The sequence below is a fragment of the Sorex fumeus genome, unplaced genomic scaffold (genome assembly GCF_029834395.1).
Source record: "Sorex fumeus unplaced genomic scaffold, SorFum_2.1 ptg000072l, whole genome shotgun sequence".
In the NCBI taxonomy this organism is placed as follows: Eukaryota; Metazoa; Chordata; class Mammalia; order Eulipotyphla; family Soricidae; genus Sorex; species Sorex fumeus.
In genome coordinates this window covers 17,447,030-17,462,361 of record NW_026606129.1, presented here as the reverse complement: position 1 = coordinate 17,462,361, position 15,332 = coordinate 17,447,030, and positions in this window count along the sequence as shown.

Sequence of the window (15,332 nt, the reverse complement as noted above, 5' to 3'; positions counted from 1 at the left end):
GTGCTTGGGAATCACTCCTGGTGGTGCTCAGCGGGACCAAAAGTGTGTCAGATGGACATAAGGCAAGTGCGTTACTGGCTGTACTACTTCTTGGGCCCCAACCAAAGTCTCATTTCATGCAGTGTCTTCTCTTCTAAGGCATGCTGTCTCTCAGGAATAGTATGTTCCCCCAAGAGGCAAATGTTTCTTTAGAAGGTGGCAAAAACAACAAACCCAAAACTTAGATATTTATAGTAATGTGTGGCCCTGCAAAATTTTTAATCTTAACTCACAAAAATTGTTCTTTAATATTTAATTTCTCTCACTATGGAGAAGAAAAATTTAATTCAAATATTTTTCTTGGAGTTATGATTTAGTTGTTAATTTTTCTGCTTAGCCTCTATGAGTCTGAGTTCTCTAGAGAAGAAAGTACTAACACACGTTTATGTTGTGGTGCTGGAGTCACTCTCCTTGTTCCCTGTGTGTTGTGAGGTCTCTGGCTGGTTTCCCAGGGACTGTCCTCAGGTGAGGGGTCAGCCTTGGTTTTCTATTCACATCTGACCATGGGGAGATAAAAGAGGAGTCGAGAGCTCTGAGCACAAGAGGAGTTGTGTTGTCACTGGCTCTCTGGCAAGGCCATCTCTGTCGGCCACTGCATTGGCCACTCTGGCCTGCTTTTAAATCTCTCCAGAAGGTGATCTCATGTCCCCAGTCTGAGGGATACCCTCCAAGCTCTTTGTGATTTGAGAGCCAGCCAACATTTGGCATGCAAACTTCCACTTTGTTTGCTGCAGAAGTTTTTTTTTAAAGAGTAGTTCTGTTTCTCATGTAGTACCCAGTCTTTAATTTTGCTTGATGTCTCTTAATCCAGCTGCTTGCTGTTTTTAGCCTCTGGTCTTATTCTGGGACTGGGAACATTTGTCATCAGAAGCTACTGGGACTTTCAGAAGGGATTTAGGGATATGATTTCCCTTTGTGTCGCTCCGTGCTTCTATCTTTCAGTCCCATCTGTGCCCACACCTATAGAGACAGACAGCTGGTATATCCAGTCCTGAGCCACAAATGACTTGGGAGTTCTTGGTGCAAAATGAGTTGCTTTTTTGGATTTCTATGCTTCTTAGTTTTTGATCCTGCTTCTCAAGTTTTCTATATCAATGTTTGTCATTCTTCTGCTTTCACCGTTCCCAAATTTTATCATCTTTTAAAAGTTTGCCATCCTAAATCCCTTTGCGGTCATTTTAGTGACATTTCCAAAAGGAGCTACAGTAAGAATGTGTGTGCTTTGCCTGCCAACTCTAAGTCATTTTGTTAGGATGAGAAAGGGACAAGTGACAGCTGATGGACCAACTTCCTAGGAATGACACTGACATGGTTGACAAGTATAAACTGACCAATAGAAGTCTAGAGGCAACTCAAGGGAGAAAACTTGGTATGAACTAGAGTGATGGGAAAGTTAGTTCCAAGTGTTTCCACAGGCATCGTCCAAGATGTTGCTGCATCGGAATTCATGAGAGCTGCTTTCATCCATATTCAAGAGTGAGTGCCAAGGACTTCAGAAATGGCCATTCTCTTTATCCCAGTTAACATTATTTTTAGGATTCTTGTCTAGGAAAGAAGCTAAGATAGATGGACTTCTTCACAAGGATATTTATTGATGTTATTATTTATAATGTGAAACATTAGAAAGAATCCAAGCCGGATTAAGTAATATTGAATCACAGCCAGAGCCCCCGTACATGCTGGTGGTTGTGTAACGCTCTAACAGCAGAGACTATGGCCAGCACAACCTGAAATATTTACTCTCTTGTTCGTTAAATTTGCTCACTACTGGTCTAAATCAGGAAAGGCTTCTTTAGCTTTACCACTCACAAAACCTTTTCTTTTTTTTCTTTATGTTTTATGTTTATATATACACACATATATGCATATATATACATACACACACACACATATATATATACATATTGAATCACCTGAGATAAAGTTACAAAGCTTCATGATTGAGTTCCAGTATTGCAATGATCCAACACCCATTCCTCCATCAGTGTGCATTTTCTACCACCAATGTCCCCAGTATCCCTCCCACTACCCCCACCCTATCCCACCCCCTGCCTCTATGGCAATTTCCTTCTTACTCTCTCTCTATTTTGGGGGCATTATGGTTTACAATACATATACTGAAAGGCCATCATGTTTGATCCTTTATCTACTTTCACACACATCTTCCATCCCAAGCAATTCTTCCAACCATCATTGATTTAGTAATCCCTTCTCTATCCCAGCTGCCATATTCCCCAGCTTATGAGGCAGGTTTCCAACCATGGAGCAATCTTCCTGGCCCTTGTCTCTACTGTCTTTAGCTGTTAGTCTTATATTATGTTATTTTATATTCCACAAATAAGTGCAGTCATTCTATTTCTTTTTTTTTGGGAGGGGAGGGCGGTCACACCCGGAAATGCACAGGTGTTACTCCTGGCTCATGCACTCAGGAATTACTCCTGGCAGTGCTCAGGGGACCATATGGGATGCTGGGAATCGAACCTGGGTCGGCTGCATGTAAGGCAAACGCCCTACCCACTGTGCTATTGCTCCAGCCCCACAAAGCTTTCAGGTTTAAGTCTCGGTCATACAATGACCAAACACCCATCCCTTCACCAGTGCATATTTTCCACCACCAAGAACCCCAATATACTCCCCATCCTACCCCTCCCCATCCCCCCATCCCTGTGAGTCAGATGATTTCCAATTAACTCTCTCTCTCTCTCTTTCTCTCTCTCTCTCTCTCTCTCCACTTTGATTGCATTCATTATTTCGACAAAAGATGCACCATTATTATTTGGAATTTCCCCCCCAACAATCAGACCTGCTGAAAAGGCATCATGAAATAATTTGTTTTCTATTGCTGGTTATGAAGACCATATGATTTTGGATTTCTGATCACTTGATCACTTGACAAAACATTACTCATCGATTTGCTGCAGCGGACGCCAGTAACGTATCCATTCATCCCTGTCGTGTGCTAGTGTAGCCCAGTGGCATCTGCTCACTCCAAGAACATGAAGAGCCTCAAACCAATCGTTCAGAGTCTTGACGAAGAAATCTGACCATTTCGTAGGTGGGTGGCCACGCGCTCTTTTAACGTCCATGGAATCCAGGCAGTAACGGCTCTAGTCCAGTGGTTGTCTCCAAATCTCATTACGTGTCCAGCCCATCTGATTTTTGACACCTTGGCAAACGAGACAGCGTCCCTGATTCTTGACCGTCAACGGAGGTCAGAACTCCGGATTCTTTCTCTCCTTTGAGTGAAGCGCGATACTCCAAGCATAGCTCTTTAGATTCCTCTTTGGGAGACTCGAATAGTGTTCTCATCCTGTTTTCGTAGGGCCCAGGTCTCTGAGGCATATGTTAATGCTGAAAGAACAGTGGAATCGAAGAGATGTGCCCGGAGCCGGAGGTTCTTCGTCCTCTTAGTTATGTCTTCAACACTTTTGAAGGTGTTCCAAGCTGCTCTCTTCCTCCTGTGCAACTCAGGTGCCAGGTAATTCGTCGTGTTGACTTCTCGACCTAGATACACATAACTGTTGCATTCAGAGATGTTTGTTCTGTTGAGAGCGAATGGAACGTCAGGAAATGAGAAGTTTCTTTGTTACCTCAGGTAAATAGGTAAATAGGTATATAAAATTGATATACAATTCAAATATCAACGAGTAATAAATCATTGAAAAATTATTTTGAAACAAAATATTGAATATTTTTTGTTGTTTGTTTGATTTGGGGCCACATCTGGCAATGCCCTGCAATTACTCCCAGATCTGCACTCAGGAGTTGCATTTAAGTTGTGTTAGGGGTCTATATAGGATTCTAGGGATCAAAACTGTGTCAGACACATGCAAATACAAGTGCCTACCTACTGTATAATCTCTCCAGCTGCAAAAAACAACAAAAAAATTTAAGCTATGTAACTTCATATGGGGTAGCAACACATTTTTTGTTAATTAAAAAAAGTTTCATGTATCCTACTGCCAAACACAGTATTCGATATGCCAAACACAGTAACAACAAAGTCTCACAATGGAGACGTTACTGGGCCCGCTTGAGAAAATCGATGAACAACGGGAGGACAGTGCTTTATCTTTATAAAGTAGTTCTCAATAATTGATTACTTTTAACATTTGAACACATCCCACCACCATTACTCCTTTCACCACCATATTTCGGGTGTTTCCATCCTGAACCCCAGCCCCTGCCCCAAAGCAGAACCGAAATAATTTATTTTGTATTGTTTGTTATGAACAAACCACTGAAAATGATTCAAAAAAGTTTCCTTAGAGGAAGGTGTGTGAAGATTGTTGTATTTCACCCAGGGGCTATTAAGCCCTTCTATAAGAGAGTACTTTCATATTGTTAAAGGTTGAGCCTTATGTGCTTATATATATGTATAAATATATTTCCCCCTAAGATTGGTTGCCTTCTACTTTAAACTCCATCAAATGTGGTGCACTACTCTTGGAATATTAGTAGCGTGAGGTTTGAGAGGTTATACGGCCGCAAATGCGGCCAGGAGTAGGTTCAGTCATGAGTGAGACTCAGCCCAAGCGTGTGGAGAGTGGCAGTGAGCATGGCCGCAGTTGAGTTCTGGAGGTTTTCGGCTGCCAGGGCTGACTCCTAGGGTGGGGAGGGGCTTCACCCGCACCCCTCCGAGTTGCCCTGAATAAAACAGCCTGGCGTGAGGTTCAGCAGCATGGCTGTGGCGTCTCTAGCAGTTTTGAAAGAGATGTCTTGTGTCAGGGCCAGGGAGATAGTTAACCAGGTAAGGCACTTGCCTGGCACTCAGATGACTTGGAGGTGGTCCCCGGCACCCCATAAGGTCCTCTTAGCTCTTCCAGGAGTCATTCCTGAGCACAAAGTCAGGAGTAAGTACTGAGCACTGTGGTCTTTGGTCCCAAAATCAAAATAATAAATAATAACTAAATAACGTAAGAAGCCAGATATCTTATCTCGACACCACATAAGAGTACAAGGCCCCTGATTCTTGCCTTTATTTTACTTGCAGACCATCTCTTCTTGCTTCCCCTTCCAATTCTTTGTCCTTTCCGGGCAAATTTATTTCTATAATCTAGGGTCTAGGGCTTCAATGACCGACTGGATTCCACGGGATGTCAAAAGACCGCGTGGCCACCCACCTACCAGATGGTCAGACTTCTTCGTCAAGATCATGAACGATCGGTTTGAGGCTCTTCATGTTCCCAGAGCGAACAGATGCCATTGGGCTACACTAGCACGCGACAGGGACAAATGGAGACGTTACTGGCGCCTACTTGAGCAAATCGACCACTAACGGGAAGTTAAGTGATTAAGTGATAAATCTAGGGTCAGGGCTTGCCTACCTTTGATACCTCCCATTCCCTTGTCATATTATTTTATATCCCACATATCAGTAGATTAGATTAGTAGGGATTAGGGTCTATATGCCCCAGATTAGTGAGAACAGAAAAACATGGTGTAAGAAGTGGAGGGCTATAATGACAGGCAAGGGATGATTATGACCATAACAAGATCCAAATATAAAATAAAATTTAAGGGGCTGGAGCAATAGCACAATGGGTAGGGTGTTTGCTTTGCATGCAACTGACCTGGGTTTGATTCCCAGCATCCCATATGATCCCCTGGGCACAGTCAGGAGTAATTCCTGAGTGCAGAGCCAGGAGTTACCCCTGTGCATTGCCAGGTGTGACCCAAAAAGAAAAAAAAAGTTTAATGTAAAATACTTTAGAGTCCAAGGCTGAAAACATATGTAAATAAGAATAGGCATTCTTTCAAATGGTTTTGATTTTCTTATTTATATAGGTCAAAGTCATATAGTAATCATTAATTGACATTTACTGATTTATTTTCTAATTATTTTACTTACCAGTTCTTAAAGTTTTGTTGGGATAAGCAATATAAATTTTTTTACGTGCCAAAGCGGACAGGTTGGAATTGGGAGGGAAAGTAGGTATATTGATAGAGAGAAGGTCACACTAGTGTATTGGAACATTAAATACTTCAAACAACTGTATAATGAACAGCTTTGTAAATCGCAGTGTTTTTAATAAAAACCAACATAAAATAAAAGAAACTGGGGGCTAAATAAAAAGAATGGTTAGAATGATTAGGCGAATCAAAGAACAGCCAGACAATGAAATAGAATATGATCCTTGTATATAAGAAAAATCAGGGTCAGGTGGTCAGGTGGATGAGACCAGTTGTAATTACGGGGAGAACAGGGAGAAAGGGCTGCAAAGTTTAAAAAGAGAACTCCCAGAACGACCACCAACTGGGAGCTCTTTGGCACTATTGCGGCAACATGGCAAGATGCCATTCTTGACAACATTGACGAAGAATACGATCGACTGGTTCAGCACCTTCATGAATGTGCGAGGAATGCCAAGAGAGAGATAGCCACATAAAAACGCCTGTCTTCGAAAACTCTTGAGCTTATTCGCCAACGTGGTTTGGCGCATGCCTCAGGCAACCGCAAGCTAACGTCCGAGCTTGCAAAGCAGTGTAGAGATGCGATCAAGGAAGACCTCAAAGAGAGAAGAGCAGAAGTGCTGGTAGATGCGGCAGAAGCCGGGAAAAGTATTTGTAACGCCCATCTGTCCTTCACCAACTACAAGACCAAGAAGACTGCCCTCCGACGTCCTGATGGATCCATCACATCCTCCAGAACGGCAATGGAGATTATCCATGACTTCTAATCAAATCTCTTCGATAGCCATGTCCAGTTGCTGACATACCAAATTCCACAGGATGGATATGTCATTCCTAACGTTCTCCCTTCCGAAATCTGACACGCCATTTCATCAGTAAAGAAACGATCAGCACCCGGCCCAGACAAGGTCAGATCTGAACACCTGAAGAACCTGCCATCAGTACTCATCAATACACTGGCTCAGCTCTTCACTTGCTACCTGTCTGAATGCAAGGTTCCGTCCCAATGGAAAACCAGCAGGACCGTACTACTGTTCAAGAAGGGAGACATCCATGACATTGGCAACTATCGCCCGATCTGCCTATTGTCTGTCATCTACAAGTTGTTCACTCGAGTCATCCTAAGTCGGATTGGCAGAACACTAGATGAAGGACAACCATGCGAGCAAGCCGGGTTCTGCAAAGGATTCAGCACCATGACCATATCCACACGATAACCAAGCTCATTGAGGTTTCTCGGGAGTTCAAGATGCCGCTCTTTTTAATGTTCATTGATTTAAAGAAGGCCTTTGATTCTGTTGAGATGGAAGTGGTCATTGAAGCCCTAGCCAATCAGGGCATTCAAGCCCAATACATCAAGATCCTCCGTGAACTGTATTGCAGATTCACTACCAGGATCTCACCATTCTACAAAGAAGTAATCATTGATCTTAAGAGAGGGGTTCAGCAGGGTGATACCATTTCACCGAAACTCTTCAGTGCCACTCTCGAGAACATCATGCGACAACTGGAATGGGAAGGAATGGGAGTGAAGATAGATGGTCAGCAACTATACCACCTCCGCTTTGCTGATGACATTGTTTTAATAACACCAAACATCAGCCAAGTGGCACAAATGCTGGCCGACTTTGACCGTGAGTGTGGAAAGGTAGGACTACAGCTGAATCTTACGAAGACAATGTTTATGAGAAACAGCCTCATTCCTGATGCCCCATTCGCTCTCAACGGAACGACCATCTCCGAATGCAACAGCTATGTGTACCTAGGTCGAGAAGTCAACATGACAAATGACCTGGCACCCGAGCTGCACAGGAGGAAGAGAGCAGCTTGGAACGCTTTCAAGAACGTGGAAGAAATAGCTAAGAGGACGAAGAACCTCCGGCTCTGGGCACATCTCTTTGATTCCACTGTTCTTCCTGCTTTAACATATGCCTCAGAGACCTGGGCCCTACGTAAACAGGATGAGAATGTTATTCGGGTCTCCCAAAAGGGAATTGAAAGAGCTATGCTTGGAATATCATGTTTCACTCAAATGAGAGAAAGAATCCGGAGTTCCGACATCTGTCGACGATCAAGAATCAGGGACGCTGTCTCGTTTGCCAAGGTGTTGAAAATCAGATGGGCTGGTCACGTAATGAGATTTAAAGACGACCGCTGGACTAGTGCTGTTACCGACTGGATCCTACGGGATGTTAAAAGACCACGTGGCCGCCCACCTACCAGATGGTCAGACTTCTTCATCAAGATCATGAACGATCGGTTTGAGGCTCTTCATGTTCCCAGAGCGAACAGATGCCATTGGGCTACAGTAGTACGCGACAGGGACAAATGGAGACGTTACTGGCGCCTGCTCGAGCAAATCGATGACTAACGGGAAGTTAAGTGATTAAGTGATATAAGAATAAAGGTTTTTTTTAAACTTCTGTTCTTTTTTTCTTTTTTGGTCACACCCAGTGATGCTCAGGGGTTACTCCTGGCTCTTCACTCAGGAATTACTCTTGGCGGTGCTTGGGGGACCATATGGGATGCTGGGAATTGAACCTGGGTTGGTCGTGTGCAAGGTAAACGCCCTACCCACTGTGCTACCCAAGTTGCTCCAGCCCAACTTCTGTTCTTTTTTCATGTGTCTGTACTGATTTAAAAATAAAAAACCATATTACAAAAATTACCATCTGAACCATTCTTTAATTTAGTCCTGTGAAACATAATCATTTTGTTGTGAAAACAGACCTCAGGATGTTTCCGTTCTGCAAATCTAAAACTATTTATACCCATTAAATGTTTCCTTCCCCCACTCCTACCCCCATCCCCCACCCAGACTTCTGGTAAAACCATTCTACTTTCTATTTCTCTGAATTTGGATTTTTAAAAAGATATCTCATAGAAATGGAATGTGACTGTTTATCTTTTGGTGACTGCTTCATTTCACTTAGCAAAATGGCCTCAAGGCTCACCCATGTTGCGGCAAAAGACATAGTTTTCCTCCTTCTTAAGGCTGAATAAAATTTCTTTTTATGTATCTGTCACAATTTGTTTATTTTTTCATCCACTGATGAATATTTGGGTTGCTTCTACCTTGAGGCAATTGTGAATAGAACTGCTATGATGGTGGATAGACGAACCCCTCAGAGACTGTTTCCAGTCTTTTTGGCAAAATACCCAGTTGCATTACTGGATCAGATGATAATTCTGCTTTCAAGATTTGAACTACTGCCATCTTTTTCCATAGCAGTCATATCATTTTACACTCCTACAACTGGAACAAGTGCTCTAAGTTTTCTGTGTCCTCAGAGACTCTTACTATTTTGAATATTTTTGATGATAGCTATCATAATGGCAGTGATATCCTAATTGATATTTCATTGTGGTTTTGACTTGCTTTTCTCTGATGATATTCTTGTTGACCATGTATCTCTTTGTTGGAAGATGTGTGTGTAAATCCTTGGCCCAATTTTAATTGGGTTACTTTGTTTTCAATTGTAGAAATTCTTCATATGTTCTAGGGCTGGCCTCTTTTCTGGAATCCTTTCTCGATTTTAGCATGCTCTGGGAGTCATGGCTACTTAGTGGGTCTCTAAAGTTCTCACAAGTGTACCCTAGTGGTTTGTTGTGGTTACCTCAGAGTCCCTGTGAGAGAAAGAGGCCTCTAGTTTGCTTCCAAGTCTGCTATCTTGTAGATGTCACTCTCCTAGGGAAAAGTTTTTTAGCATTTCAGAAAAATATTCATGTTTTAATGTTAAGTTAAAAAAATGACCCAAATAAAATTATATAGTCTGTGATTAACTATGTAGAAATATTCATAGAAAAAAATGCTGGTAAGAAATTTAGTACTATACATCATTAATGCTTTTCTGTACACTTGAAATATTTTAAAATAGACATATAGGTATTCTTTTATAATGAGGAAGTAGAAGGTAATTAAATAAAATAACCAGCTCAGAGGTAGATATGATGGTTCAGTTAGGAAAGGAGACTTCTGTATTCATAGGCCCAAGAGCAGAGAAATAGTGCTCTGGGGGCATGCAGAGTGAGTTAGATACAAAGAACTGAGTGAAGTGCGGAAGTAAATAAATAGCAGCCAAGCTAACCTCTCTGAGTATTGTCTGGAGAAAAAAGAAATGACCTTCCTGTGCATGGCTGAATCATCTGAGACACATCGGAGGGTGGAGGTTAGCCCAGTGCCTGCCCAAACAAAGCCCTCAGCAGCTGCTTGCCCCCACAATCCAAAAACACTGCCATGCCCCAGCCGGATTCCACCATCTCAGGATGGACCTCACTGAGAAATTAACCTGCTGAAAATTCAAGTATGCGGAACTTGTCACTGAAACCACCAGGCTTTCTTGGAGTTGGGATGGGCTACCTTCCCCCACTTTCCTGCACTTCCAAAAGTCCCAGCCATCACGTTCGCACCTCAAAGCTACCACCTAGTTAAAAATCTACTACAGTTGTACCTTCTCGATAAAAATACTGAACTTCCTGACATCTCAAATGTTACAACACTGATAAACCAGCAATAGCACACCAAATGGGAGAGAGCAAACTATTTTGATTAACAAAACATAAATATAGAAGGCTTAATCTATAACAGTGTCTTAGTAATCTCTCATACAAGGACTTAATATCTCCATGATAAGATACAACAATTTTTGGTCTATGGTTGGAAGCTGCCTCAAGTGTTGGGGAAAAATGGCAGCTGGGGTAGAGAAGGGAACAATGATAGGTAGGACAATGATAGGTAGAAATAATCACTCTGGATAAGATCTGTGTGCTGAAAGTAGATAAAGGAACAAACATGATGTTTGTTTATTACCTGTATTGCGAACCATAATGCTCAAAAGGAGAGAGAGAAAGAGAGAAAGAAGTGTTTGCCATTGAGGCAGGCTGGGGTGGGCATTGGGTGGTGGGAGGGAAACTGGGGACATTGGTGGTGGGAAATGTTCACTGGTGGAGGGATGGGTGTTGCAACAGTTTATTACTGAACCTAATCGTGAACAGCTTTGTAATGGTGTATCTCAATAAATTAAAAATAATTTTAAAAATAAAGAAGAAATGACCTTACAGTCAGCTTAGACTGGAGCATTCCTGTTAGATGCACAACCTGTATAGGGAAACTTTTTATCCTGTGAACTGCTCAAGCTAGTTAGACATGAGGATCAGCAGGAAGCAATCGAACCATAGGGAGCAAGAAGGGGGAAACATAAGGGAATTTCAGTTTTTCCTGTAATGACGGGCCCAAGTTACCCAACTTGAGGGAATTCCCATTAGTAGGGTGATGAATAATTCTAGTTGGCCACCAAAGTCCTAGTTTTAGCTTCAAAGTCCTACAAACAGGAAATCCCTTTATCCCAGGAGAACCTGGACATGTTAGGCCATAAGAGTCTAGCTACTCCATGTGCATACATACACACAATCTTACATCCATACCCCACATATTCCCTTCACACAACACTCCACACACATTCATACAAATACCATACACCCATACCACACACACTCTCACACATATACCCATATACTCTCACACAAACAGACTCAAAATTTATCCCACATACATACATATCCCACATACACTGATGATATACCACACACAGACACACACATATCACAGCTACTTACATAAAAACCATGTGCTTACATACACCGACACAGGCACACACATATCACAGCTACTTACATAAAACCCACATATATTCACACTCACCACACACACACACACACACACACACACAACATATGCTCACACATATATTACACAAAGTCACCTAACTTCAGAATGCCTTTGTGAAGTACCTGAGAGTGGATTTGTTTGTTGTCTTTGGAGATTCATTTTCAATGAACAGGTTGGAAGGATTACATTAATGAATGAGTGTTTTTACGTAAAAGAACAAAAGGTCCCATGCTGGGCACTGCAGATGGAGCATGGATTGGTTCTGAAGCACGGTGTGTATAGTGCTTTCTAGCAGACAGTCCCTAGCCAGAGCACGGAGCTTGGCAAACAGAATTATGGCTCTGTGAAAAAAAATTTAGAGTAATTCTATTTCCCATTAGTACCCAGTTCTTAATTTTGTTTGATGTCTCCTAATCTAGCTGCTAGCTTTTTTCAGCCTCTGGTTCTTCTAGCAGACACTATTGTGTGGAGCAAGAATCTCTTAATTGTTACTGGCCAGCCTGCCTTGGACCCCACATGGGTGAGGTCCTGTTCCATAGGTGTCTTTCACATCAGAAGTGCCAGAAAAAAAGGGAAAAATAAGTCCAGTTCATGGAACTATACATTTTTGCTGAGAGACTTTGCAGCGTGTGACATCCAAAAGAAACACTAGCTTACGTATTGTTAGCACAGAGATCAACAAGGGAGAGGGGACAAGTCATTTAGAAAGGAAATTAGGCAGGAAAGGATGAGACTTCTAATTCCTGGAGCAAGAAGCCCAGCAACAGACACAAACATGGAGATACCCTTACTGCAGGTCCCTTTCTCAGATCATGAGGACACAGTCATTCATGCAGTCACTTGTGCCCTCAGTACTGTTTGCCCCATTCTCTTTCACTCCTTCAGTGATAAGATGAGCCTGAGGATTTTTCATATATTTCCCTTTGGAAAAAACTTTAAGATTTGTATTGTTATTATTTTGACTTCTGGAGTCATATCTGGCGATGCTCAGGGGTTACTCATGGAGTTACTCGGGGGACCATGTGGGACACCTGGATTGAACCTGGCATCCCTGTGCAAGGCAAATGCCCTACCAACTGTACTATCACTCCAGCCCTCATATATTTTCTGTCTCCTCTTCCCTTCTGTGTTTTCCATATTTTTGTCTCTTAGAACAACACCGGATAATCTCTTCAGTCCTGTCTTCCACTTCTCTAACTCCTTCTTTGACTGCATTTATCCCTGTTGTCAAACTTACCCATTGAGATTGGTATGTGCATTAGTCATTTGGTATTGCAGTGTCCCCAAGGAAGTTCTAATGAATACTGGGAAGATGTTATCACTTACTAGTTTAGAACAGTTTCCTATTCCGGAAAGTAGTAGCCCGTTTAACTTGTTGCATAATTTGAAATTATTTATATTGAAGTGACTTTTTACCCTGTAGCCCCCCTGCATTGACATTTCCTTCTGTAAGGCAGGTAGAGAATTAAGCATCTCCCAACTCCTTTCAAAGGTCAAGGTTTGATATTCCCTAACCCAATTAGCCCTGTCTATCAGAAAAAGAGATAACGAGAAAACAACAACAACACCACACACACACACACACACACACACACACACACACACACACACATTTTCTATCTGGAAGGTGCAATCCAAAGCAAAGCCTGAAATTCCTGGTGCCTGGATGAACTGATATGTGCTAGGTAGCAGCAACAACTGTACCATCCTGAGCGGGATAACAGCGAAGTCCCAGGAAAATATAGCCATTGTAGGAGTTTGCCACAATGAAGTAAAAACTCTCCCAGATAGGAAGCATAACATTGTCAACAGAGATATTTTTCTTTCTGATGAATCAAAGCTACTAATGAGTCCTTTAAAGGCTTACTGAATAGAAAGATGAGCATCATAATGTGATTAAAGATAAGAGAACACGTCAGTCCATGGAAGGAAAGCTGAGCATATGTCAGGAGAGGGAGGCTAACAAAACTTATATATGGGACTAATTTCCTTCTAACTGCTGTGACTCCTCTATGGGCCTTGATTTCTCCAGCTGTGAAACAACCGGATTGCATTTGATCAGTGTTTTCCCCATTTTAACGTTCATACAGATCTCCTAAGGATCTCGTTACACTGCAGCTCTGAATTCAGTAAGAACAGATGTATGTTGAGATTCTAAGATGCTTTCAGGCGATTACAACACTTCTGACCTGTGGCCCCAACATTGGGAATAGAAATTTACACACAACCTTTAGGCTCTTCTCTGAGATGAGTTTGGGTCAACAGGGAGCTTTGGAACTTGGATGGATGGTTCCGGCTCAAGCCTCAGGTCCAGCCTCCCCTCGGCAACTGTCCTTGGTATCTCTGTCTATGGTGCTTCCCCTCCAGTCCTGGGCTGGGCGCCCCTCATGGCCCTGCCCCTCATGCTCAGAACCCAATAATACTCATCCTATAAATGTCGAGAGAAATTAAGTTTCCATGGGGAGGAGATGGGAGATGCTTCAGCCTGATCTGAGCTTGAAAGCCCAGGTTCTGCTTATTCTCACGTTGCAAACATCCTTCTGATCTGTGTCCTTCAGCTCCCCAACATCACAATCATCTCAGTTCCTTTATTGTAAGCCCAGCCAATATGAGTACATTTGGAGACAGGATCTTTACAAAGGGGATTAAGCCAGGGGGTAGCTCTGTGGTAGAATGCATGCCTTCCCTGAGTTTGATCCCTAACACAACGATATATTTAAAAATAAAGAGGGGGGGCTGGAGCGATAGCATAGTGGGTTGGGCGTGTGACTTGCACGTAGCCGACCTGGGTTTGATTCCCAGCATTCCATATGGTCCCCTGAAGTAATTCCTGAGTGAAGAGCCAAGAGTAACCCCTGTGCATCGCCAAGTGTGACCCAAAAAACAAAAATAAAAAAATAAAAATAAAGAGGCCATAAAAAGGGCCAGGGAGAGAGCTCACAGGATTGGGGCACATGACTGGCATGTATGAGGCTCTGGGTTCAACCTGGCATCACTTTTTGACCCTGATAACCCCCAGCGCCGCTGAAGAGGCCCCAAGAAACAAGAGAACAACAGAGGCAATTCCATTGAGACAAAGGGATATGGCTGGGGACTTACCCAACAGGCCTAGGGTGTGTAGAAGAAGAGGAAGAGCCAACAGGGATGTTTAGCACACAAAGAAAGACTCTGTGAGGATTCAGGGAGGTGGCTGTCGAGAAGCCAGAGAAGAGCCTCAAGAGAAAGAACATGGCCCACAGCCAGCGGGGGTCTTGGCCTTGACACGTCCAGGGAGGTGAGAAAGTGGACACCTGTGTCTAACCATTCTTGCCATGACATGTATATGCTTGTGATTAACTGCACTCCCTCACCCTTCTCCTGTCCCATTAGTTTTTCTATGTTCACAGAACGCTCCACACCCAGCCATGTCCTCCAACACCGGCCAGCCACCCCACTGCAGCCAGGAGCATAAGCTCCCGTGGGCCTGGTGGTTCTGATGGGAGGATTGGAACAGTGAAAACGGCTATAACGGCTGGGCTGACTTCTGGGCTTTGGATTCTTGGACGGTGAGTATGAATAACCGCTAATCACCAGGCATCTCCGTTATTTATAGGCTGCAAGAGGTTTATAGCAACCTCCGACCTGGAGAGCTGGGTCCTGTAGACCCAGCAGCGACCTCAGCATCTCTCTTCCAACAACAGCGACTTTAGCAGCTTCCCACATACGCAGCTGC